The sequence below is a fragment of the Lutra lutra genome, chromosome 5, assembly GCF_902655055.1.
Source record: "Lutra lutra chromosome 5, mLutLut1.2, whole genome shotgun sequence".
NCBI lineage: Eukaryota > Metazoa > Chordata > Mammalia > Carnivora > Mustelidae > Lutra > Lutra lutra.
The window spans coordinates 102,322,434-102,348,788 of record NC_062282.1 but is presented as its reverse complement, the minus strand read 5'-3'; the positions used below and the strand labels follow the sequence as shown (position 1 = coordinate 102,348,788).

The following is a 26,355-nucleotide window of genomic DNA, read 5'->3' as shown; positions in this document are numbered from 1 at the left end:
TCTCACTTGGCCTTCTGGCTGATTCTCTGGACCCTCCTCTGTCACCAAATTCTAGCAAGGTTTAAACTTCCCTTCACTGCCCCCACAGCACATGCATAGGTCGGTAGCTTTATTCTCACTTCACTTTTTACACTTTTTTTAAACTTCCCTCATAATTTGACAAATTATAATGAATTTTGTCTTTTTGCTTTTGTAGTTCACTATAAATGTCTTTTATTTATTTTTTTAAAGATTTTATTTATTTATTTGAGAGAGAGACAGTGAGAGAGAGCAGAAGGTCAGAGGGAGAAGCAGACTCCCCATGGAGCTCAGAGCCTGATGCATGGGACTTGATCCTGGTCCTCCAGGATCATGACTTGAGCCAAAGGCAATTGCTTAACCAACTGAGCCACACAGGTACCCTATAATTCTTCCAACTTTATTGTTTCATGTTTTTTCAAAAGCATACTGGGCATATTAAAACTTAGATACGCATGTACTGCATACATGCAAACACACAATGACACATATATGTGTCTCTGTCTAGCCCTGTATTATTCTGCACCTTGCTTTGCTTTTTTAAAACTTGTTCTGAAGTTTTTCAAACATATAGATGAGTATATAAAAAAGGAACAGTTAATAAACAGAACTATACATTAAAATGGCCAGTAAATGTATGAAAATACTCTCAATCTCACTAGTAATTAGGAAACTGCATGTTCAAACTAGAGTCAGAATGCATTTTACATCAATCAGCCTAAAACTTTAAAAGTCTGACAAGAAGAGCTGTGAAGCAATGGAATCCCCAAATACTGTCAATTTGAGTATAAGTGAGTACAACTACTTTGGACAACAAGTTGGCAGTATCCAATGTATTAGTCAGCCATTGCCATAATAATGCTGCAGGGGAGGGGGAGGAAACCACCTTTCCAAGTCAGCAAAGATTTTTTTTTTTAAAGATTTTTTATTTATTTATTTGACAGAGAGAGATCACAAGTAGATGGAGAGGCAGGCAGAGAGAGAGAGAGAGGGAAGCAGGATCTCCGCTGAGCAGAGAACCCGATGCGGGACTCGATCCCAGGACCCTGAGATCATGACCTGAGCCAAAGGCAGCGGCCTAACCCACTGAGCCACCCAGGCGCCCAGCAAAGATTTTTTTTAAAGAAATTTTTCCTTTATTTATTTGAGAGAGAGCGAAAGGAAGCCAGGGGAAGCAGACTCTGCACTTAGCTCAGAGCCTGATGAGGGAGGGGTTCGATCTCAAGACCCTGAGACCATGACCTGAGCTGAAACCAGGACTTGGACACCTAGCTGACTGAGCCACCCAAGCACCCCAGCAAAGATGACTTAAGTAGGACAGAAAATGAAAAAATAAGTGAAAGAAAACTGTGCTAAATTAAACTCCATTAACTCCTCATTAGGACTATTAAGAGAATGAAAAGAGAATCTACAGACTAGGAAAAGGCATTTGCTGTAATATGTTCCACAAAGGACTTGTATCTAGAGCATATAAAAAACTATAAATCAATAAGAATAAGACAAAAAATTAAAATTAAAGATAGGCAAATATTTAAACAGTCACAAAAGAGGATAGTCAAGAGACCAATAAGCATATAAAAGGATGTTGCTCAAAAATAGGTTGAAAGTAAAAAAATAGGAAAAGATATACCATGCAAATAATAAAGGAGAACTGGAGTGCCTCTACTAATATCAAAGTAGACGTCGATACAAAAGTTAGCAAAGATAAACGGGGATATTTTATAATGATAAAAGGATCAGGAAGATATAATAATTTACCTATAACTGAGCCCCAAAAGACATGAAGGAAAACTTTACAGAATTGAAAAATTGAGAAATAGGCAATTCAGTGATAATAGTTGGACTTGAATATGCAGCTTCCAATAATGGATGGAGCAACTAGAAAGAAAGGCAGCAAGGGAAGTGCCCGAGTGGGTCAGTCTGTTAAGTGTCTGCCTTGGGCTCAGGTCATTATCCCGGGGTCCTGGGATCAAGCCCCATGTTAGGCTCACTACTCAGTGCAGAGTCTGCTTCTCCCTCTACCTCTCCTTCTGCTCATGCTCTCTTTTCCTTTCTCTTTCAAATAAACAAATAAAATGTTAGAAAGGAAGGAAGGAAGGCAGCAAGGAAATAGAAGACTTTTTTTTTTTTAAGATTTTTTTTATTTGACAGACAGAGATCACAAGTAGGCAGAGAGGCAGGCAGAGAGAGAGAGAGAGAGAGAGGAGGAAGCCGGCTCCCTGCTGAGCAGAAAGCCTGATTCGGGGCTTGATCCCAGGGCTTGATCCCAGGACCCTGGAGCCCCAGAAATAGAAGACTCTTAAAGACTACTCACCAACTCATTGACCTCATGGACATGCAAAGAACAGTCCTCCCCACAATGGCAGAATACACATTTTCTTAGGTACACATGAAATATTATCCAGGATGGACTTTGTTGTAGACCATAAAACAAATTGCAGCAAATTTTAGAAGATTAAAATCATGCAAGGTATGTTCTCTGATAACAGTGAAATGAAATTAGAAATTAATAACAGAAATTTGGAAAATTTACAAGTACGTGAAAATTAAACAACATGCCCTGAATAACAAATGGAGCCCAAGAAGAAACAGCAACAGAATTTAAAAAGTACTTCGAAGTGAATGAGAACCCATAGCAAAACTTATGGGAAGCAACAAAAATAGTGCCAAGAAGGAAATTTATACCTATAAACAGATCAACAAAGAAGAAAGATGTCAAATCAATAACCTAACCTCCCACTTAAAGAGACAGGAAAAAAAAAAAAAGAGCATACTAAATGCAAAGCATGGGCAAATGAAGTTAATAATTAATATTAGAGTGGAAACAAATGAAATGGAGAAGAGAGGAACAAAAGGGAGAAGTTCAACAAAGCCAAAATTGATTATTTGAAAAAACTGACAAAATTGAAAAGCCTTTAGATAGACTGACCACGACAAAAACAGAAGACCCAAATTACTAAAATCAGAAGTAAAAGGGGGCCACTAGGGGCGCCTGGGTGGTTCAGTGGGTTTAACGCCTCTGCCTTTGGCTCGGGTCATGATCCCAGGGTCCTGGGAGGGAGCCCCGCATCAAGCCCTACATCGGGCTCTCTGCTTCCCCCTCTCTGCCTGCCTCTCTGCCTATTTGTGATCTATGTCAAATAAATAAATAAAATCTTTTTTAAAAAGGGGGGGTCACTACTATTCATCTTATAGAAATCAAAAACAGTATAAGGAAATACTATGAACAAATGCATGTCAACAAATTAAATAATCTACATGAAAAGGATAAATTCCTAAAAGCACACAAATACTCAGAACTGATTCAAGAAAAAAATAGGGGGCACTTGGGTGATTAAGTGGCCAACTCTTGTCATGATCTTTTTTTTTTTTTTTAAAGATTTTATTTATTTATTTGACAGAGAGAGATCACAAGCAGGCAGAGAGGCAGGTAGAGAGAGAGGAGGAAGCAGGCTCCCCGCTGAGCAGAGAGCCCGATGCGGGGCTCGATCCCAGGACCCTGAGATCATGACCTGAGCCGAAGGCAGCGGCTTAACCCACTGAGCCACCCAGGCGCCCCTCTTGTCATGATCTTATGGGTCATGGGATCAAGCCATGAAAGGAAAGAAGGAAGGAAGGAAGAAAGCAAATTCTTCTCAAAGTCTACCAAAAAACAGGAGTACTTCCTAACTCATTCTATGAGTTCAGAATAATGTGATAATAAAGACAGACATCACAAAAAAAGAAAACTACAGACCAATATCACTTATGAACACAGGTGCAAAAATCCTCTGCAAATAGTGGAAAACTAAATCTCACATCATATAAAAGGGATTATACCCAGGACGAAGTGGGATTTATTCTCAAGAGTGGCAGGGTTGGCCCAATATATGAAAGAGTCAATGGAATAAGCATATTACTAAAGAAAAAACATGATCTTCTAAACAGAGGAAAAACATTTGACAAAATCCAACACCCTTTCATAATGAAAACAATCAACAAAATAGGAAAAAGGAAACTTCCTCAGCCTGATAAAGATCATGCATGAGAAACCCATAGCTAAAATCATAGTTACTGGTAAAATACTGAAAACTTTCCCTAAGATCAGAAACAAGACAGAGATGTCTGTTCTCATCGCTTCTGTTTAGCATTGTACTGGGGTTTCAGGCCAAGCAATTAGGTAAAAACAAACAGAAAAAAGAATCAAGATGGGAAAAGAGGAAATGAAACTACTTTTGTTCCTGAACCCCAAAGTTTGCCTGTCACTCAGAAGACCAGTACTCAAGAGACAAGTTTTTTTTATTTTGTTTTGTTTTTTTAAAGATTGTATTTATTTATTTGACAGTGAGACTGCGCAAGCAGTGGGAACAGTAGAGGGAGAAGGAGAAGCAGGCTCCCCGCTCAGCAGGGAGCCCGATGCAGAACTCAGTCCCAGGACCCCAAGATCATGACCTGAGCCAAAGGCAGACGCTTAACCATCAGATCCACCCAGGCGTCCCTCAAGAGACAGGTTTTGACTGGAAAGGAATTTGAGCTTTCTTTGGGAGGCCAGCCACCTGGGGAAAGGGCAGACTGTTGTTCCAAAACCAACTCCAAGCTTTCTGCCCAGCCCAGGGGTTTGTTTGTAAGGGGGTTTTGGGTGGTTAATTAGCAAAGGGAGCACAGTGGCCTGCAGCGTGTCTTGATCACGTGCGGACTGCATGGTGCCAGTGACAGACGTTACCTCAGTACTCGGGGGATGTGCCAGGAGGTACAGTTCCTGTTCTGTGATGTGTAGGAGTATTTTGTTCTCTCCACAAAGGAGGGCAAGGTCTACAGATACAGAAAGCGAGGTTAGTCTGATCATTTGTGTGACCTAAAAAAGAAAAACATTTTGCTAGAAAATTGCCAGGCTAATTAGAAAGCCAAGGCAGCTTTGGATGGGAACATCGGGTCCTTCCCTCCTTAAGACCCATGGTCTTTCTGCTATGGATCCAGGGACTTAGGTCAGCATGTAAAGAGTCCATTAGCCTGAAGCAGGTTCATCCTTAAGACCAGCTGGAGTGCTGTTACATTTCTATCTGCAGATGACATGATCTCATATGTAGAAAACCCTTAGGATTCCACCAAAAAACTGTTAAAACTGATAAACAAGTTAATTTAAGTAGCAGGATACAAGATCAGTATGGAAAGTCCGTTGAATTTCTATATACTAGCAACGAACAATCTGAAAATTAAGAAAACAATTTCACGTATGGTAGCATCAGAAAGAATAAAATAGGAATAAATGTAACTAAGGAAGGGCAAAACTTGGATCCTGCAAACAACACATTATTTAAAAAAAAAACAAAACAAAGAAGATCTAAATAAATGGAATGAGGGGTGCATGGGTGGCTCAGTGGGTTAAGCCTCTGCCTTCGGCTCAGGTCCTAATCCCAGGGTCCTGGGATCGAGCCCCCGTGTCAGGCTCTCTGCTCAGCGGGGAGCCTGCTTGCCTTCCTCTCTCCTGCCTCTCTGCCTACCTGTGATCTCTGTCTGTCAAATAAATAAATAAAATCTTTAAAAACAAACAAATGAAAAGACATCCAGGGTTTATGTATCAGAAGACATGGATATTTTTAAGATGACAGTACTTCACGAATTGAACTACGGATTCAATGGGATCAGTACAGGAATTCAGCTGCCTTTTTTGCAGAAACAGACAAGCTGATCCTAAAATTCATATAGAAATGCCAAACGATTTTGAAGTGATTAATGTCCATCTGTATGAGAAGGGGAGAATAAATCATGGCATTTTTTTAGTAATCTTTTTGAAAGATTATTTATTTATTTATTTGACAGAGAAAGAGAGACAGAGGGAACACAATCAGGGGGAGTGGGAGAGAGAGAAGCAGGCTCCCCACTGAGCAGGGAGCCCAATGTGGGCCTCAATCCCAGGACCCTGGGATCATGACCTGAGCCGAAGGCAGACACTTAATGACTGACCCACCCAGGTGCTCCAAACCATGGCGTTTTTATACAATGGGATACTACACAGAAATTTAAAAAAAATTCTTCAACATTCAACAACACAGTTGATTCTTACACATGGGGTTGAACAAAGTAGCCAGACAAAAAAGTTCATGATATAAGTCACTAAGTTCTATTTACATAAAGTTCAAAAACGCATATCTACGATGTCAGATGTCAGAAGAAGGGTCACTTCACTTTAGGGAGAGGTATTGACTGGAAGGGGGAATGAGGGAGCCTGCTGACATGTTGGAAATGTCTCATATCGTGATTTGGCTGATAGTTATCTGTCTATGTATTAAAAATTCATTAAACTATACATTTAGTGATAAAGACCATATGTACTATACTATAAATGTTAGACCTTAATACAAAAGAAAAAATCAGAAGTTTAAAGCCCTTCACTTTGCCATACATGTATGACACTCTGTCTCATCTCATTTTCTTTCTCTATTGTGTCAGTTAATCTCACCATCTGTAAAGCGTTTTGATAAAGATTATAGCTATGGTACTTATTTAAAATGTGGAATCTTGGGACACCTGGGTGGCTCAGTCGGTTAGGTGTCTGTCCTAAGGAACTGAGGGATCCATTGAGTCCCACACGGGGCTCCTTGCTCAGCGGGGAGCCTGCTTCTCCCTCTGTTGCCACTCCCCCCTGCTTGTGTTCTCTCTCTCTCTGACAAATAAATAAATGAAATATTTATTTAAAAAAATAAAATGTGGATTCTTGGGGTGACTGGGTGGCTCAGTAAGTTAAGCATCTGACTCAATTTCAGATCAAGATCTCAGAGCTTGATTTCAGAGCTCAGGTCATGAATTCAGGGTCATGAGATCGAGCCCTGCATCTGGCTCTGTGCTCAGCACAGAGTCTGCTTGAGATTCTCCCCTTTCCCTCTCTCTCTGTGCCTCCCTCTACTTGTGCTTTCTCTTTCTCTCTCTGAAATAAACAAATAAATCTTTAAAAATAATAATAAAAATTAAAGGGTACCTGGGTGGCTCAGTCAGTTGGGTGTCTGCCTTTGGCTCAAGTCAAGATCTCATGGTACTGGGATTGAGTCCTGCATCAGGAGCCTTCTTCTCTGCCTTTCTTTTTTCTCTCTCTCTTTCTCTCTGTGTCTCTCATGAATAAATAAAATCTTAAAAAAAAAAAGAGTAAAAAATTAAAAATAAAATGTGGATTCTTTGGTCTCATTTTGGATCCTGGATTGAAATCTTTAGGGAAAAGCCTTGGAGGATTCTGTATTTTTAGCCCAGGAAGGTGGAGAAGAGCTGCAACAGGGAGAGCGGGAGGGAGCCTTCGGGACACTGAAGGCCTAGTCCACCCCATCCCCCGCCCAGCTCGAATCAGCTCCACTGCAGCATTTTTCAACCCAACGCCAGGCAGAATAATTGAGTGACATTGTGTATTGTGTATTGTATCTGCGGAGGAAGCAGAAGACTGTCCCTCTTCTAAGCCTTGGCAGGCCAAGCCTTTCTCTGTCGGATGTGTCTTTGTTAGGGTTGAAAGTTCCATCCCTTTTTCTCCTTTCCAGCATAAAGGAGTTCAAGTATTGTGCTTGTTTTTGTTTTTCTCCCTCATCATCCTAGTTGAGCTGGAGTAGTCAGAGTTTCATAGGTTTTTGTTTGTTTAATTTTGAGCTTTGAAGGTGGAGGAAAGGAGTTTTTGCTTTATGTTTTTCTTAATTACAGTATCTGTAGCTTCCTTATGTAAATCTTTGCTTGGAAAGCATTTTATTAGTTCTAGTGTTATCTGCAGGACAGAATATAGTCATTAATCCAGTCTCTTGTGTGGGTAGCTGACTTGAGGAAAGCCAATCAGTAACGTTGCCACTTTCTATTTTGCTGTATTTTTCTAAATCCGTAAATGAAGCTGGTGATGGGGTGTTGAACAGGTACATAGGAAGGTAAATGGGGGTGGGTGAGATTAGAATGCCTGTATCTTTAGTAAACACAAGTATAAGTACCGTATCCGTTTTATTTATTTATTTTTAAAGATTTTATTTATTTATTTGACAGACAGAGATCACAAGTAGGCAGAGAGGCAGGCAGAGAGAGAGGAGGAAGCAGGCTCCCCGCTGAGTAGAGAGCCTGATGCTGGGCTCAATCCCAGGACCCTGGGATCATGACCTGAGCCGAAGGCAGAGGTTTTAACCCACTGAGCCACCCAGGCGCCCTACTGTATCCATTTTAGATAGTGGAGTGTTTTTAGTGTTTTTAGCATTTTAGTGTTCTTGGAGTGTGGAATGTGCCACCAAAACCCAGAATAAAGTGCTAGAAACCTATTTTCATTTAAAATGAGTTACACCAGGGCGCTTGGGTGGCTCAGTGGGTTAAAGCCTCTGCCTTTGGCTCAGGTCATGATCTCAGGGTCCTGGGATCAAGCCGTGCATCGAGCCCTGCATCGGGCTCTCTGCTTGGCGGGGAGCCTGCTTCTCCCTCTCTCTGCCTGCTGCTCTGCCTACTTGTAATTTCTGTCTGTCAGATAAATAAATCAAATCTTTAAAAAAATAAATTAATTCATAAAATGAGTTACGCCTTCTTGTGGGGCCCCATAAAGGGGGATCCCAAATTATCTTGAATCTCCTTTCCTGTGTTCACAATTCTTCACCTAATATAGTTAGGATCACCTCAGTGTAGAAAAACACTTCGTGTTGTTCAAAAAAAGCGCTCCTTCAGGATAGACAAATTAGAAAAAGGCTCCCTGCTTTTGGGCCCAGGAAGCTTAGAGTTTAGAGTTAGGGGGCTTGGTCTGGCACACAGAACCCCAGCAGGAGGTCAGCTTTTTTCCTGTGCCCTCTCCAGTGTGTGGCCTTGTGCAAGGCCTGGCTGTGTATGGAGCCAATGGAACGATGACAACATGGCATGCATTCCCAGAAACTCTCTTTATCCATATACTGATTCTGCTAGGGCAAGAACTAAAGTGCAGGAATTCACTTATTATGATACTAATGGGTCAGAGGCCTTTACCCACTTGTGCATGAAGAGAACCTTCTCAGCCTCTTCTGAATCTGTTCTCACTTTTTGATTTTGGACACGTTGGTCCTGAGAACTACAAAAATTCTGGGAATGAATGACTCCATCCAGACCCCTGCATTAGAACTGACCAAACTCTAGCATGCCTTCTAGCAGCCCAAGGCCCTGGGATGATCTGGCCTGGCAGTCTGGAAAGGCTCACAGCGGCGAAGAGAACAGCTGTTTGTTCCAGCCAATACCTGACCAAAGACCCTTGACCTCTGTTTCTTAGAGCATTTATTTAAAACAAAACAAAACAAAACAAAACAAAACAAAACAAAACAAAACAAATCTACTTCCAGGCACCTGGCTGACTCAGTCAGAAGAGGACGAGACTCTGAATCACAGGGTCATGCGTTTGAGGCCCACGTTGGCTGTACAGATGGCTAAAACAAATAAACTTGAAAAAATAAAAATAAAAAAGCTTCCAGCTTGGGGCGCCTGGGTGGCTCAGTGGGTTAAGCCGCTGCCTTCGGCTCAGGTCGTGATCCCAGGTCCTGGGTTCGAGCCCCACATCTGGCTTTCTGCTCAGCAGGGAGCCTGCTTCCTCCTCTCTCTCTGCCTGCCTCTCTGCTTACTTGTGATTTCTCTCTGTCAAATAAATAAATAAAATCTTAAAAAAAAAAAAAAAAAAAAAAGCTTCCAGCTATAAATCCTTCCTCTGTGAGATGTCTGTATATCTCCTGTAACCCAGGAGTGTCTTTATCAAAGACGTGAAAACCATTTATTTGAAATGTAATAATCTGGTTAATAAGGCCTCTGTCTCCCAGTCCACGGGAAGTAGAAGCCTAACTTGGATAAATTCCAGTTAGCAGACATAGATGGCTGAATCACATTGACATTAAGCACACTCTTGCCCACTTTTTGTAACTTTCCACATCTCCAGCTCTGATCAAAACACCCTTAGTCCTCCTTCCTACTTTCTCATTCTGTAACTAAATGGTGAGTTCTTTATTTGCAGCAAATTATCTTGGGGAATAACTTCCAAAGTCATGACTTCTAAGCAGGGATGGGTGGGTACCTTTTATTTAGGGTTTAGGATGAATATTCAGAAAGGGGAGCTTTGTCATTTCATGGAAAGGTGGGCATTAGGCTGTTCAGGCGTACTTAGAAAACATGCCTGCGGCATGTGGGTGGCTCAGTCAGTTCAAGCGTTGGCCTTCAGCTCAGGTCAAGATCTCGGGGTCCCAATGAGCCCCTCATCGGGCTTCTTGCTCAGCAGGGATCTGCTTCCCTCTCTATCCCTCACTCCTCTCAAATAAATGAATAAAATCTTAAAAACAAAAACAAAAATGTACTTAAAAGTAAATAAAAATGACTACTATCAGCAGAGAAATTATTAATTGCATGTGTATGGTTAATAGCTCAAAGAAAGAGACCTCAGGCTTTACAGACAGGCACTGAAATGCTTACAGATGAAGTGATGTGATGTTTGAGATTTGCTTCAGAATACTCAGTGTCAGGTGAGTAGGTCCAGGTATAGATAAAATCAGATGGACTCTGTATTTATATTGTTGAAGCTCAGCGATGAGTACACGGGTTAATAGTTCATTTCATTTTCTTTGGGTTTAAAATTTTTCGTAAGAAAAAGATTATTTTTGGTTCATCTACAGTAGGGTCCCAATTTTATGAAAGCACTTTTTTTTTTTTTAGATTTTATTTATTTATTTGACAGAGAGAGATCACAAGTAGACAAAGAGGCAGGCAGAGAGGGAAAGAGGGAAGCAGGCTCCCCGCCCAGCAAAGAGCCTGATGCGGGACTCGATCCGAGGACCCGGAGATCATGACCGGAGCCCAAGGCAGCGGCTTAACCCACTGAGCCACCCAGGTGCCCTGAAAGCACTTTTCTGTATTCTTCTATCCATACATATGATGGAAAGATACCTGGGATAATACTCAGTGTTTATGATGCTTATGTCTGGGTAGTGAGATTTGGAATGGCTTCATTACTCTCATCCTTTAATTTTCCACAAAACCTGAATTCAAAATAATAATCATGTTATTTCCAACCCCCCCCCCCCCAAAAAAAAAAAGAATGACCACTATCAGGATTCATTGAGAAAAAAGAAAACATGCCTACACGCAAATCCTTTATTATGTTAGTGAAGGTTTTTACTCCTCCTAGGGTGGAGACTTCAACCTTCTGGTGAAGCTGAGCTAACTGTCCAGCCAGGGGAAGGGGCTGTGGGCACGCTCTGAGAGCTGGTAGAAACTGGATGGGGTCTTGGGCTCCTTATCTACAGTAAGGAATGCAGGGCGTTGCTTACTTTTGAAAAAGCACTGGGAGTTTTACCATTGATTTATTGTGTCTGATGTGGTTAGGCTATTTCCTGACCTTGTAGAGACTGTTAATTTTTGCATTCCCTTTGTTCCCTTGAAATCCTAACTAGTGATGGTTTTGCATTTCTTTGTAATTTTGATACCTCCTAGAACTTCCTAGTTCTGCAAATGATGTTCTAGGGTGAGAAGAGCCTGTAAGTTATCTGGAAAATAGCTGAGGGCCTAAAATGATTTGTCTTGTGCCACAAAATCTATGCCTGGTCTTTTTGTTTGTTTGTTTTGTTTTTCTTTTTCCAGGGACCATTAACTCTTTCTGCTTACAGTTCTCTTTTTAAAACATCCATTGGGGCACCTGGGTGGCTCAGTGGTTAAGTCTCTGCCTTCAGCTCAGGTCATGATCCTGGGGTCCTGGGATCGAGCTCCTCATCAGGTTCCCTGCTCAGTGAGAAGTCTGCTTCTCCCTCTCCCTCTGCCTTCAGCTTCCCCTGCTTGTGCTCTCTAATAAGTAAAATCTTTAAAAACAAAATAAAACGTCCAGTGACCTCTGTGTGCATCAGAACTGAGCTCAGCTCTTTCCCTTCCTGCCTTTCCCCTCCTATACTAGTTACTGAGTAAAATCTGTCTTTACCCTTTTTAACCAGTGTGCAGTTTTATCTTTTTTTTGTTGTTGTTGCAATTTTATCTTTGATAGTTCTACTGATCCTTAATCCTGGTTCTTTCTAAGAAAGTAATGTAACTTGCTGTAACTTAATGTTCTAGCACTCATAGTGTTGCAGGATTTTTTCTCCGTCACTGCCTGTGGTTCTTGGCCATGCCACTTCGAAGACTCAAGAGGGTAAACCAGGCAGAGGGGTGGGCAGAAAAGCAAGGTTTATTGAGTGACAGCAAAGTGATAGTTCAAAGCTTCCAAGGAGGGAGGGGACCTGAAGGGGTTGCTGCGGGAGTTGCTAAGTCAAAGGGGTTTTATGGGCTTGTTGGCAGGCTGTTGTAGTCTGATTAACCCTCCCTGTGCCTGTCATCCCGTCAGATTTTTGTCATCCATCTATCTATCCTGGGAAAGGGTGGAGGACTCCTTCTAGGGTGGTGTAAAATCCTCCTAAGGGTGGTTTCCTCTTTGGCTGGGGGCAAGGGAGGGAGCCCTTGTCCCTGCTGCCTGCCTCCCAACTATCCTTCATCAGTGTTTTCCCATTGCTATCTAGTTTCCATAAACATAGTACTTATTTTAAAAAGTTTTATTTATTAAAGTAATCTCTGCATCCAACATGGTGCTCGAATTCATGACCTCAAGATCAAGATCAAGAGTCATGGGGGCGGGGCGCCTGGGTGGCTCAGTGGGTTAAAGCCTCTGCCTTCGGCTGAGGTCTTGGTCCCAGGGTCCTGGGATCGAGCCCCACGTGGGGCTCTCTGCTCAGCGGGGAGCCTGCTTCCTCCTCTCTCTCTCTGCCTGCCTCTCTGCCTACTTGCGATCTCTATCTGTCAAATAAATAAATAAAATCTTAAAAAAAAAAAATCAAGAGTCACATGCTCTTCCAACTGGGCCAGCCAGGCCCCACCCCCTGTAAAGATAATACCTAATCACTGCCCAGTATGGGTTTTGTATTATAAGTTTCTTAACCAAAAACCCATTCAGTTTTTCTATTTTAAAAGGACACTATGTTCATCATGCAAAATGAGAAAATACCACAAGCAAATAGAAATCACCTATCCAGTAATCCTACTACCCTGTTTTTCCTGCTTCTAATCCATTTTCCAACCTTTGCTATTAACCTTTCAGTATGTATCCTTATGGTCTGTATATTCTCTGTATATATTTGTATGATTAAGCATAATTCTAAGAGCAAAAGTGGGAATTGCACTTTTTAAATAGATGTGTTTTCTACTTAATATTTTCTAAGTAATTAAATACTGTTCAGAAATGCAATTTTATTTTATTTTTTATTATTATTATTTTTAAAGATTTTATTTATTTGACAGAGAGAGATCACAAGTAGGCGGAGAGGCAGGCAGAGAGAGAGAGAGGAGGAAGCAGGCTCCCTGCCGAGCAGAGAGCCCGATGTGGGACTTGATCCCAGGACCCTGAGATCATGACCTGAGCTGAAGACAGAGGCTTAACCCACTGAGCCACCCCGGCACCCCAGAAATGCAATTTTAAAATGACACAACATTCCGTTGTTGGTACATTGGATGTCCCATCACTTATTTAGCACCTTCTTGATGGACTTTCCAGCCTTTTCCCTACCACCAGTATTTCCTTATTACAAACAATATTGGAATAGTCTTTTTTTTTTTAAAGATTTTATTTATTTGTCAGAGAGAGAGGGAGAGAGAGCAAGCACAGGCAGACAGAATGGCAGGCAGAGGCAGAGGGAGAAGCAGGCTCCCCGCTGAGCAAGGAGCCCGATGCGGGACTCGATCCCAGGACGCTGGGATCATGACCTGAGCCGAAGGCAGCTGCCCAACCAACTGAGGCACCCAGGCGTCCCCAATATTGGAATAGTCTTATAGGCAAATCTTTGTGCTCATCCTTAATTAGTACCTTTGGATAAATTCTGAAGGGAGCATTTAACTCCATTAAAGACTCAGCTCCCTCTCTCTTTTGGCTTCTATGACCATAAATCTCCATTTCCTCTTTAGACATCTCTTTTTCCCATGTAGGATCTTTTTATGAAGACTTAGATCTTCAGAACTTAAATCCTATTCAGTTTTGGCTGGGCATATACTTTTTTCTCCCACTCTTCCTCAGCAAGCTCCCTCATCCCATGGCTTCAGAGACCATACCTGGGTTTGTGACTTCCCGTTTATACCTGTAGTCTAGATACGTCATTAGAGCTCAGGTCCCTAAAGACCTATTTCATATATCTCCACTTGGATGTCTCACAGCACATGAAACTCAGTGTAGCCAAAATGGAATTCATGCTTTTACCTCCAAAATCCTCATTCTCCAGTGATTCCTATTTTAGTGAGCAGCCCCACCATCCACTCAATGCTTCAAGCCAAAATCCTGGTGGTCTCACTTGTCTTCTCTAGTACATGGCACATTTTCCCATGTCCCATTGATTTTACTTCCTACCTTTGAGTGCTAGAATTCATTTACTTCTTTTCATCCTCACTGTGACCTCTAGACCGGAATGTCATCAGTTTGTGTCACTTCCATAATGGGCTCCTTGCCTCCAGTCTTTCTTCAATGCATTTTCCACATTGCAGCCCAAGAAAGTTTGCTAAGATGCAAGTATAGTCATGTCACTCTGAAATTTAAACTCTTTAAGTGACTCTCTCATTGCCTGTGGGATTGTGTCCGTACTCTTTATCATGAGTGACCAGGACTTTTTAAAAGAGTAACTGGTCCTGCCTGTTTGTCCAGCCTTGTTTCTTGACACTCTACACTCTGCTAAAAGCCTTGGTTGTCTTCTCAGTTGTGCCAGTAAACCATTGTTCTGCACTCCATATTCACATTTCTTGTTGGCTGTGCCCGTCCCACTCATCACATGACCACATCACAGAGTCCATTTAGCACAGTGCCTAATGTATTTGACATTTTAAAAGACATGTGCTGATTTAATAGATGTATAAATACTGGGTGAGAGGATGTTAATACAAATATTTTCTAGTAGCTGGATATATACTTATTGAGAAGAGGTATGATAAAATCTATAAACTAAAGTCTAAGTCTAGAGTAATTCAGAGCAATGGTCAAATTCTGGCTATACACCTTGGATCAAATTCCTGCTCTGATACCTTGGGTCAGTTTCCATACCTCTCTAAACTTGTTTCAAAACCTTAGTGTCGGGGCGCCTGGGTGGCTCAGTGGGTTAAGCCGCTGCCTTCGGCTCAGGTCATGATCCCAGGTCCTGGGTTCGAGCCCCACATCGGGCTTTCTGCTCAGCAGGGAGCCTGCTTCCTCCTCTCTCTCTGCCTGCCTCTCTGCCTACTTGTGATTTCTCTCTGTCAAATAAATAAATAAAATCTTTAAAAAAAAAAAAAACAAAACCTTAGTGTCTATCTCAAAGATTGTGAGAATTAAGCAAGACAACTAAGGTAAAATGTTCAGTACTTCAGGGGAGGAAAACTTTTCCTTTCCTCCGTTCTAAGTTCTTTGGTTAGTCCAATAGTTAAATTAACGTAAGACAGGCTCAGTTATAGAGCATGATGCTATTGATCTTGGGGTCATGAGTTCTAGCCCCACGTTAGGCATAGAGATTACTAAAAAAAATTTTTTTTTTTAAAGATTTTTATTAATCCATTTGACAGAGAGAAACAGATCACAAGTAGGCAGAGAGGCAGGCAGAGAGAGGGGGGAAGCAGGCTCCCTGCTGAGCAAAGAGCCTGATGTGGGGCTCGATCCCAGGACCCTGAGATCATGACCTGAGCTAAAGGCAGAGGCTTAACCGACTGAGCCACCCAGGCGCCCCTAAAAAATTTTTTTAAACTTAAAAAAAAAAAATAGACATAACACAGATTAACAGGAGAAAAACTTAATTACAAGCTTCTAAAGCCCCACCAAGACCAGAGAAGCTCTCGACCGGTCAGGAAATTGAAGTTCATATGCCTTCCTGAGCTAAAGAGAAGAGGGTAAAGATCCGGGATTTCACTGGGGAGAAATATAGTTCATAAGAAAGTGGGAAGAGCTAATATTTGGTAAACAAATATTTGCCATGCCATGAAGAGAAGTCTTTCTTACGCTAAAAAAATTGTTTTTGGTAATAGCTCTCTTTCTGATACAGGCTCTCTAGCTCAATTTCTTTAGGGCAGTTAAAGTGGTGGTCAAAAGCTCTTTTTGTGTCTGTTGGGCCTTGATTGTCTTTAGCTCCGAATAATCTGCATGCTAAAGTGGCAAGTTCTGGGGTGGTCTGCTCTGAGCCCCATCAGTACAGGATCTGGCATAGAAGCGCGTAATAAATGTAATCCAGCAATAATGACAATGGAGATTATGATGCATTGCCTCTGGATGGTTGTTGCATTTTGAATGCCAGACTGTTACACTGTTCAGCTGTTTCAGTAAGCCTTCCCAGTTGCTATTAGACTATTAGTTGCTATTAAATAATTCCTCTTATTGCCTGCAATAAATAGGCAAACATTTCACATTTCTTTTTTTTTTTTCAAGATTTTATTTTATTTATTTGACAGAGAGAAATCACAAGTAAGCAGAGAGGCAGGCAGAGAGAGAGGAGGAAGCAGGCTCCCTGCTGAGCAGAAAGCCCAATGTGGGGCTCGAACCCAGGACCTGGGATCATGACCTGAGCCGAAGGCAGCGGCTTAACCCACTGAGCCACCCAGGCGCCCACATTTCACATTTCTTAAATTAAATACCTATACTTAAATACCTATTATTAGATGTTCATGGTATTTATACATTTTGGCTTTCTTAAAAAAAAAAAATACTTCCGGGGCGCCTTCCTGGTTCAGTTGGAGGAGCATGTGACTCTTGATCTCGGAGTCACAGTTTGAGCCCCATGTTGGATGCAGAAATTACTAAAAGAAATAAACTTTTAAAAAAAAAGGTTAAAAAAAGTGCTTCAGTGACATCTTCATGAGCATAACTTTTTTCCTCTTCCTAAAAGATTCCTTCAGAAAGATTTCCGGGAGTAGTATTGTGGTAACACATTCACATTTTCAGAACTTGTGATATGCATCACTAGTTTGCTTTCTGTGAAGTACAGAATCCTCATTCTAATTTTAGGAGCCTTCTCTAAATCCTGATTTTTCTACTTGTTTTTAATTAAAAATGAAAACCATGATTTTACTTTCCCTTGTATTTTTTTAAAAATATTTTACCTGTTGGGGCGCCTGGGTGGCTCAGTGGGTTAAGCCGCTGCCTTCGGCTCAGGTCATGATCTCAGGGTCCTGGGATCGAGTCCTGCATCGGGCTCTCTGCTCAGCAAGAGGCCTGCTTCCCTCTCTCTCTCTGCCTGCCTCTCTGTCTACTTGTGATCTCTCTCTGTCAAATAAATAAATAAAATCTTTAAAAAAAAAAAAAGATTAAAAATATTTTACCTGTTATCGAGAGAGAGAGAGAGAGAGAGAGAGCGAGCGAGCATGAGTGAGGGGGAGCGGCAGAGGGAGAGGGAGAAGTAGAGGGAGAAGGAGATGCAGAATCCCCACTGAGTAGAGAGCCTGACAAGGGGCTCCATCCCAGGACCCTGGGATCACCACCTGAGCCGAAGCAGAAGATTAATCGACTTGAGACCCCCAGGTACCCTTTCCTGTGTATTTTTTATGTATATTGTGTGGTGATCACTTTGGCCAGTAACTTTGTTTCTAGATGATTATAGTCCTTTGTCATCCTTTCTCACAGTGATAGTAAAGACTGAGGTCATGTGCGAAATATGTTAAAATCAAATGCACTATATATGATTAAATATAAGATACTCTTGGGGCACTTGGGTGGCTCAGTCCATTGAGTGTCTGACTCTTGATTTCAGCTCAGGTCATGATACGGGGATCGTGAGATTGAGCCCTGCATCAAGCTCTATGCTGCCTGCTCTCTTCCCCTCCCCCATTTTTTTTTTTTTAAGATTTTATTTATTTATTTGACAGAGAGAGATCACAAGTAGGCAGAGAGGCAGCAGAGAGAGAGGGGAGGAAGCAGGCTCCCTACCAAGGAGAGAGCCCGATGTGGGGCTCGATCCCAGGAGCCTGGGATCATGACCTGAGCTGAGGGCAGAGGCTTTAACCCTCTGAGCCACCCAGGCGCCCCCCCTCCCCCATTTCTAAAAGAAATAATTAAAAAATAAGATATTCTTTTCATAGTCAAAAATTGGTGTTCTTTCTTTCCCACTGTTAGGTCACAAAGAGCACTCGTTTCTGCAAAATGCAGTTACTTAATACAGGAGCAAAAATCAAAGAAGAGTATTATGGTATATATACTATAGAAGAATGCTTATTTTTATTTATTGTATTTTTAGATATATCAAAAAGATAGTGTTTAACTTTGACTTCTAGTCAGGACTGCATTTGTTGGCAAGTAACAGACAAGACTTAGAGGTAGGCAGTGTGCAACTGGTGGGGGCAGCTCCGTAATGTCGTCATTGTCCCGGGTTTCTATCTCTTGGCTCTATACGTGGATTTCATTCCCATGGTCAGCTCATGGCTTCAAGATGGGTGTTCTAATCCCAGACTTAAGTCCTCCTTCCAAGCAGGAAGAAGAAAAAAGTACAAATGGCAAAAGGCAAAGGGATATCTGAATCCGTCATTTTTTTTTTTTTTTTTTTTTTGTAATCAGAAAACATAGCTTTCTTGGAAGCCTTACCTATGATCTTTTGCTTACATTCCACGGGCCAAAAATGATCATATAGCTATCCCAGTTGCAAGAGGAGTCTGGAGAGGAAAATAGTTTTAGTTGGGCACATTGTGAACAAAATTGGGCCGGTCAGAGAAAAGGGGAGAACAAATATTGACCAGGCAACTTTGTAGTATCTGCCAGAGATGTAAATATGTAATTTTTCATTAGCAATATGAAAAAATACCATGTTTTTTCTTTTAAACCTAAACTAATCAAATACTCTGTGATTAAACTTCTGTTTCATATTAGAACAAACCAAAAGAAGAAACAAGTATAACCTAGCTTCTCAAACCTGTTATTTCTCTTGTTCTTCAGGTTCCTTCTACATTCCTCCAACCCACTGTGCAGAGTATTACTCAGGAATTTGAAATCTGTAGATAGTTGTAGTGCCTGACAAAGAAAACCCAATCAAACTGCTGCATTTAATCCTGAAAGCATTCCTGTGACATATTTTATACACTGGAGAAAGAAACTAAAGCATTGTAGGATATGGAGTCTTTCTTCTAGTGTAAGGAGGAAAGATTACGTTCTCATTTCTCCTTTGCCATGGCTGACATTACGAGCTAACTATTTAACTAATTGGCTAATATTTTGGATCTGTAAGTCCCCAGGCTGCCTCAATCATTAAAACTTCTCACTGTAGGGGCACCTGGGTGGCTCAGTGGGTTAAAGCCTCTGCCTTCGGCTCAGGTCATGATCTCAGGGTCCTGGGATTGAGCCCCGCATCGGGCTTTCTCCTCGGCGGGAAGCCTGCTTCGTCCTCTCTCTCTCTCTGCCTGCCTCTCTGCCTACTTGTGATCTCTGTCTGTCCAATAAATAAATAAATAAATAAATAAATCTTTAAAAAAAAAACTTCTCACTGTAATTTTTTATGAATTTAAAACACATGTATTCTATAATTAGATCCTAACTCTACTCATGAAAATTTTTTGAGAGAGACAACACAGAGAGGGAGAGGGAAAAGCAGACTCCCCACTGAGCAGGAAGCTCCATGCGGGTCTCCATCCCAGGACCCTGAGACCATGACCTGAGGAGAAGGCAGATGCTTAACTGACAGAGCCTTCCACGTGCCCCATCTACCCATGTAAATCTAATAGAGGGTTAAAGATGGTAACAAATCTCTTCTGGGGAATCGTGTTTCTTTCATACACTAAATAAATATAAATAAAACTTATAACTGTGCTCTGGAACCTGAAAAGAACTTGGAGAGCAATTACCCTTAAAAGATGTGAAAAGTGGGGCACCTGGGTGGCTCAGTTGGTTAAGCTCAGCTGAGAGCCTGCTTCTCCCTCTCCCTCTGCCCCTCCCTCTTGTGGTGCTCGCTTTCTCAAATGAACAAATAAAATCTTTTTAAAAAATGTGAAAAGCTCCTCCCCCTTTCAAAAGCCAACAGATTATACGATTTTTCTTAACATATATGAAGTCTTACAGGTTTTCTAACTAAGGGTTTAACTTCTCTCTTCACGTCCAGGAATATACTAGTAGATCTAAGAAATAATTCAACCGTGAAGGCATTGAGTATTTGCTGTGTTTTAGGGATTCAAAAGCAAAATCCAATCATATGGTCATATGGCATAGGATTCTATGCACATGAAGGGTGGGATAGGATCCTGGTTAAGGGAGTATGCTCTTGGGCCAAACTGCCAGGATTATTAGCTGTGGGATCATGGGCTATTTTACTTAGCTTCTCCGTGCCCCTCAATCTCTATCAGTCAAAGGGGTATAACATTAGTATGTACTTCGAAGGATGATTATGAGTTAATTTCCACAAAGAAGTTAGTACAATGCCAGGCCATTTGTTAGCAGTGAAAAACATTAGCTATTATTTTAGCCATTAGAGATTCCCGTTTTCCAGAGCAATTTAAGGACCCTTCTCTGTGTCATTTGTGTCAGAACCTCCAAAATCCAATTGTGGCAAGTTTCTCTTAACACGGTTCCATTCCCCTTTTAACATATATTGAAAATACAATGGAAACTCTTACTGCGTTTCCTTCTACTTATAACTTAAAATAATTAAAGCAAACATACACAAAACAAAAAACAAAATAATAATCCTTTTACACTCTACAAAACTTTTCAGACATAAGCCTCAAACATATTTCAGAATGTTTTGGTAGTGGTTTACAGCAGGTATTAATCTGATAAAGACTCACTTTTTTAAAAAAAATTTTTATTTATTTATTTATTTGACAGAGAGAGATATCACAAGTAGGTGGAGAGGCAGGCAGAGAGAGAGAGAGGAAGAAGCAGGCTCCCTGTCGAGCAGAGAGCCCGATGGGGGGCTCGATCCCAGGACCCTGGGATCATGACCTGAGCCGAAGGCAGAGGCTTTAACCCACTGAGCCACCCAGGCGCCCCAAAGACTCACTTTTTTATGGCTTCGCCCAGTAGGGCTCATGGATCCTCAAGAGTATGAGTAAACAGACCACCAAGATTTAATGAATCTCTGCCAAAATGGTGATTTTTTTCCCCTTAAACACTCAAGGCCACATAATGTTGCAAGTAGAGAAAAGAGAAGGCAGTCAGAGTGTCCTCATCAGACACTCCTCACATAAGTAGGAGACAGCAGTTCTTCAGTGGGTCTTAGAAGGTAGGATCCTTGCCATAGGAAGAGAGCTGGGTTTAGCTGCTTGAATGGGTTGGGTTAATGTAGTTCTGATTCCCACCACAGTGGCCAGACATGACAGGCCTTTCAGGCGCAAGTACTCACCTATAAAAATTATAGCTAAAAGTCAGTCACTCCCATGCATTTCAAACATGAACAGGTTGCTCTGGTAGCTTTACACTGAGACCTACGGTTTCAACAGCTGTAGCCTCTGGTAGCAAAAACAAACAAACAAACAAACAAAAAATCTTCCCAAAGTGGCAATTGTTTGGGAATATCATGGGAACTCTTACTTACATACAGCTCTAGAAATATAAATTCAAAAGTTTTGTGAGTTCAGTCATTCAATATTTGCTGTGCATAAAACCCAACTCTTCAAAATTCCTGCTCAAGTAGGTCTAGTCTATTAAGGCCCACTACAAATGGTAAACGTTTGATGTGTAACATTTAAGATTTCTGCTAAATTTTACAAATTAAACAGAGTAGATGTGAGGTTAAGAGAAACTTGAGGCAGCAAAACCTATTTAAAAAATCTGAGTCCAATATGTCTCTTTCAACAAGTATTCTTTGAAGTATTTATTGATCTTGTTGATCACTATTAAATTTGTTAAAGATTAGTATTGTGATTGCTAAATATTTCCAAAAAGTTGATTAATTTCAAATTTACTGGATGAGGTGGAAAGAACGCTATGGCTCCTGGAGGATGAGTTTATTTTCCAAAGTTTATGTATAAAAGGAAGTCTTAAAATTACATACAACACTGTTTCTCAATACGTTTCTTAAACATACTTAAACCATGGCATGCATTACTTTTAAGAAGTCTACCATGCTTTAAATGCGAGAGTGTATCTTTCTTCCCTGGGAGGGTAATTAAAAAAGGGCCCTTAAATGAGGTGGGAGGGGAAAGGGAGGAAAGGAGGATGGGGCCGCCTTCCTTCTGGGTCACTGTTCGTTTGCGCGTGCTAGATTCCGAAAGAGAAAAGGTCAGCCCAGGAATGTAGTGATTCCTTATTATCTCAAGATGGAAGTCGGGCTCTTGGGCTTGTCCAGGTTATGAATGGAGAGCTCGACTTCCTTCTCCCTGGCGTCCTCCTAGGTGGCAGTGGGTTTAGAAAGGAAGTGATAGGGCGCAGGCCCACAGTCCTCGCCCGCGCCCCCCGCAATCGAGTCGCGAGGCCGGGACGATTCAGCTCACCCCAGTGTAAATTCTGGGAGGGCCCGCTGGAGGAGAGCTCCGCCGGGGTGTGCAAATGTTGACATTAAAGGAATACGCAAATTCAACGTCGTAGTCCCCGCAGGTTACCCGCACCTATTTTTATATCTAAGCCAAGGTCACTCCTTAATACCGGGCCACAGCCCTGAGCTGGGGCGTCGCGCTCTGCCTAGTGACGGCTGCCCGGGCGGAGAGCGGGCTCCGGGGGCGAGGCGGGAGCAGTGCGGCGCCCCCCACTCCGCCCCGCTGTCGGAGCCCACACCTGCCCGGCGGCCGCCTGAACCCCGGGCCCGGAGGGAAGCAGGGCGGCGTCCCCGACGCCGAGGAGGGGCCGCGCGGCGCGGGCGGGGGGATTAGCGGTGGGCGCGGGCTCAGCGCGGCTGCAAAGGCTGGAGGCGCTGCGGCGCGAGTGCGTCACGCCGGCGGAGGGCACGGTGGGCTGCGGCCGACCCGCCAGCGAGGAGCCAGGCGTCCCGGGCGAGGGGGAGGCGGCCGCACCCGCCCTGGCAGCCGGGAGCTGCGAGGCCCGGGACCGGCCGCGGGTCGCCAGCGAGCAGCCGCCGGCTCCATTCATTCCCGCGGCTCCGCCTCCTTTTTCTGGCTCCGGTAGCTCCGGAGGCGCGTCCGAGGTAAGTGCGCAGCCTGTTCCGGGCGGGGGCCTCGGGCTGAGGCCGAGGCTGCAGCGCCGAATCCCGCGCCCCGCCGACTCCGGACCCGCGCCCCCGCGGGCGGCGACGGGAGCCGCCGGCTGAGGGCCGCCCTGAGGACTCGGCCGAGGCGCAGGCCCACGCCGGCCTCCTGGGCCCGGGGCGCGCGTCCAGCTGCCGACGGCTGGCCGGATCCCCCGAGGGGCGTGGGGCGCGCCCCCAGGTGCGCCGGCCTTCTCGTCAGCGCCACCATTTTGTGTGAGGGAATGCCGCCTTCTTCCCTGGCCGGCCTCGGATCGCGTTCGGCTCCCCAGCTGCTGCGTGCCGAGCCCCCTCCCCTCCCACTGCGCCCCACCTGGAGCCTGTCTGCGCTCGCCGTTGGCCCTGGCTGGGTGAAAAGCGGACCTGGTGAGGCGGCGCGCGGAGGCGTTTAGACTCGGGTTCAGCCACGCAGGTGGCCTCCAGAGATGCTCTGACCACCTCCCTTACCTTCAGCCTCTCTAGGAATAGATATCGTATAGGTTCTCTTCTAGAATGCTGGTCGTTGCAATTTAGTTCTAATTCTTAGGTACCCATTGTGCAGTTTTTTAGGCCTGTGCCCCAGGAGATCGATGGGTGAAGCAGTGTGCCCTGGGTTGTTTATGCTTCAGGGACCTGGATTACATTTACTCCCATTATTGTCCTTTGGGAGAAATGATGAAACCTCTTACTCCATTTTCGGCTCCTGGAGATTCGTGTGGGTATCTTAAAATTATTTTAGATTATTAGAGTAGATTCCAAGATAACCACCTGATGCAGGCCCCCTTCCCCCTTTGAGAGATTATTTCGAAACGTCAGTGAAAATGCTCCCTTGTGAGGATTTTTGAGGGTTTTGGGCTGGCGGAACAGGTTACTCGAAGACTACCGGAAGGAGAAGTTGTAGTTGTGATTCAGAACTGTCACACAATTTGTCATTTTCAGGGTTCCTGAGAAATTGGTAATTGGGTTTTGATTTATCTTCTCACGAATGTACCTAAGTACCTAGTGGATTATACTTGAGCCATTTGTATTTTATCACTGCATCACAGGGATTAAAATCTGGCATGGTGGCTGTTGCATAATACACACGTTTGGGCCTTGGAGGGCATTCACCAGACTGGATCCAGGCTGATGTGTCCTGTATCATCTGCTTACGTTGATGGATTGATAGCACCTAAGGTGTACTGGCTTTGTTTGCAGACTGTATAGCTTGTTTTTCTCCTACCGGAGGAGAGAGATTTTAGTGTCAATATGGACCTGGCTAAGTTTTCATGTTGTGGGGAGGAGGAGGAGGACGGGGAGTGAAATAGTGAGAGGAGCCTGGGAAATGACCATTTGTGATAAGACTTCTAGTACAAACAAAGATAAAACGGGAGTCTTTCAGTGAAAGCTTCTAGGTGTCATAGTCACCTCTTCTCTTTGAATTTATGATGACGATTGGTTTAGGGAACTTAGTTTATGAGTAGCAATATTAACTTGCTGCATGAGTGATTATGATAACCCAAGATGCTTTACCTGTGGAGTTAAGGTCTCATATTAGTCTGACCTGAAATTAGTCCAGAAGAGTATTGGAATCATTACAAGTGGTATCATTTTCTAATAAAGGTACAGTATATGCCAAACAGAGGGCCTAACTCTGATTTGGATAAAACAAAGTATTTTATAATAAGCTTTTGAGAGTAAAATTTTATTGTTACCCTTCTTAGGAAATCACTCTTAACTTTTTTTTCCCGAATAGTTGAAGACTCTTCCAATAATTCTTGTGACAAACAAGTAATTTCTTTTCATGTACCATTCCTAGCAGAAATGTCGTGCCTCTCATTAATGACATGTTCCAGGAGGAGAATTATGGAGGTGAAAGGGACCTTGGACATGGAGAGATGAGTCTTGTTTTAGGGAACTTAAGCAAGCACAGATTGTCTGCTAGGGGGTTGTAGTTGCCTTGATTGGATCCGTCTTGGTTCATGGGGAACATGATTGATCCTCCCAGAAACTTCATATTTGAGCCATACACAGTTCCCACACCTTTGCATTGATTCTGTTAATACACGGATTACAGAGGTTCACTGAATCGGTACTATTGTATTTTATTAACTCCAACTTGGATTAATGTGCTTTGAGATTTTGAGCATCAATTTACCAATGTTTGAGAAATTAAAAAGGAAAAAAAAAATCTTTTAATGATTACCTCCCACTGCCCCGCCCCTTTTAAAAAGATTTTAAAGAGAGTGGGGGGTGGGTTGAGAGAGAGAGAGAGCAAGCGTGAGCATGGGGAGGGGCCGAGGGAGAAGCAGACTCCCCACTGAGCATGGAGTCCAGAGAGGGGCTCTGTCCCAGGACCCTGGGATCATAACTTGATCCAAAAGCAGATGTTTAACCTTACTGAGCCACCCAGGTGCTGGCTGGCCCCCCTAGGAGAAGAATTATGGAGGTAAAAGGGACCTTGGATGAGGTCTTGTTTTAGGGAGCTTTTACTTTGTGGGGTTGCGGGGGAGGGTCAGAGTGAGAGGGCAGATGGTCTCAAGCTGAGTCCCTGCTGAGTGGGGAGCTGGAGGCAGGGCTCATCTCACCACCCTGAGGTCCTGACCTGAGCCAAAAATCAAGAATCTGCCACTTAACCTACTATTATGTGCCTAAAAATGCAGAGATGTACTTTTTAAAGGTAATTAGAATATAAGAGGATTGAGTATTCAGGCACAGGTTCCAAAAATACTTATGAAGGATTCTGTAGAAAGGATTGTTGGTTGAACAGGAATTGAAACAAAACCTTCATGTTTCTTCTCATTTCTAAGATTTTGTGATTATAACATGAAAAGGGAATTGTGTGATTACTGTGTTCAAGATGATTTTCTCTTCATACATCTTAGGCTTTTGATTCATTGTATATTTAACACTGAAATTAAAAGTTCTAAATTTAGTATGCTTCATGGGTAGTAGGATATTTCACAGTTCTTTCCAGCCAACAATGACAGCAGAGTTACTCAAAGTTGAATTTATTAAGAAAAAGGTGTCATGGCTTAAAAACATTAGGGAAAAGCTGATAATTTACTAAGGGCATCCTAAAATAATTAGACTTATTCAGTTTCAGAGCTGGTATATGAGACCTTAAGGGTTATCTGCTTTGTGGGGGGGAATTATTCGTTTAGCTCCACCTATTCTTTGTCTAGAAAGTTTGTGACTTATCACATATTTTTAAAAATATGTATCATTTTTAGGTACTACCTGCTCCAGTGAATGTTAGTTTTATGCTACACCAGAGGTAGCTTTCATTTTATTCAGTAAACACCCGAGTGTCTATTTTATAGTTAAAGGAACA

The 26,355-nt window shown here is 42.7% G+C and overlaps 1 protein-coding gene across 4 annotated transcripts in view; it reads left to right on the top strand.

Annotated features, from left to right (window-relative positions):
- FAM169A (family with sequence similarity 169 member A) overlaps window positions 1–26,355 on the top strand; it is a 117,815-nt gene that overhangs the window by 19,077 nt on the left and 72,383 nt on the right. Inside the window, exon 1 of one of the 4 annotated variants that reach the window (XM_047730474.1) lies at window positions 22,748–23,003. The exons of 2 other annotated variants lie outside the window; for them this stretch is intronic. The gene's annotated coding sequence lies outside the window, so the exon portion shown is untranslated. Of the gene's footprint in view, window positions 1–22,747; window positions 23,004–23,627; window positions 23,758–26,355 lie in introns of those variants that run through there. One more of the 4 variants, XM_047730472.1, reaches the window with a different exon arrangement.